This window comes from Mandrillus leucophaeus, unplaced genomic scaffold, assembly GCF_000951045.1.
Source record: "Mandrillus leucophaeus isolate KB7577 unplaced genomic scaffold, Mleu.le_1.0 Scaffold825, whole genome shotgun sequence".
Classification (NCBI taxonomy): domain Eukaryota; kingdom Metazoa; phylum Chordata; class Mammalia; order Primates; family Cercopithecidae; genus Mandrillus; species Mandrillus leucophaeus.
The window spans coordinates 364,049-365,459 of NW_012108975.1; positions in this window are offsets into that span (position 1 = coordinate 364,049).

The following is a 1,411-nucleotide window of genomic DNA, read 5'->3' on the forward strand; positions in this document are numbered from 1 at the left end:
TTTGTAGAGATGGGGTCTTGCCGTATTGTCCAAGCTGGTCTCAAATTCCTGGCCTCAAGCCATCCTCTAGCCTAAGCCTCTCAAAGTGCTGGGATTACTCAGGCATGAGCCACCACACCCAGCCACTCATCCAACATTTTTTTTTTTTTTTCTGAGAGGGAGTTTCACTCTTGTCGCCCAGACTGGAATGTGATGGCGCTGCAACCTCCACCTCCCGGCTTCAAGCGATTCTCCTGTCTCAACCTCCCGAGTAGCTGGGACTACATGCATGTGCCACCACGCCGGGCTAATTTTTGTATTTGGTATTTGTATTTGGTAGAGAGACAGGGTTTCACCATGTTGATCAGGCTGGTCTCTGACATCAAATGATCCACCCACCTCAGCCTCCCAAAGTGCTGGGATTACAGACATGAGCCACCACACCCTGCCTTATCCATTCAACTTTAACACAGGCCTTTGCTGAGAGCTTCAGACCCATGTATTAATGTATAATCAAATAGTTACTTCTCATTTCCACCCAGATATCTCAGTCTTACTGCAAACTTAACATATCCACAAGTCCTAAACAGATCCTTCTCCAAAGTCCTCCTCCAAATCTGGTCTTCCTCCTTTGTTTCCAGTCTCAGTAAATCGTATTGTTACAGGAAAGGGGGTTCAGATTCAGACCCCAAGAGAGGGTTCAGGGCGAGTCCACAGTGCAAAGCAAGTTCATTAGGAAAATAAAGGAATAAATAATGACTACTCCATAGAGCAGCCCTGAGGGTTGCTGGGTACCCATTTTTATGGTTCTTTCTTGATATGCTAAACAACAGGGTGGATTATTCATTCCTCCCCTTTTTAGACCTTATAGGGTAACTTCCTGACATTCCCATAGTATTTGTAAACTGTCATGGCGCTGGTGGGAGTATAGCAGTGAGGACAACCAGAGGTCACTCTCGTGGCCATCTAGTTTTTGGTGGGTTTTAGCCGGCTTCTTTACTGTGACCTGCTATCTAATCCTGTGATTTAGAATGCCTTAACCATCTGGGAATGCAGCCAAGTAGGTTTCAGCCTTATTTTACCCAGCTCCTATTCAAGATGGAGTTGCTGTGGTTCAAACTCCTCTGACATTATGTATGATCACCATACCACAGCACAATTCTGTCAACACAAAAGAGAACTGTCCAACCGATTTTCATGTTTGTCCAGGCATTGTAGTTGGTGCTAAGGTATATGGTTATTGAATAAGATAGTTTTCTGCCCGTCTGGAAGCAACTAGACGCTGGGCTTCTCTCGGCAGTTCATTATTTGGCACTAAATCTCTGCCTTAATATGAAATTATGCCATGGCCGGGCGCGGTGGCTCATGCCTGTAATCCCAGCACTTTGGGAGGCCGAAGCGGGAGGATCACCTGAGGTCGGGAGTTCCAGAC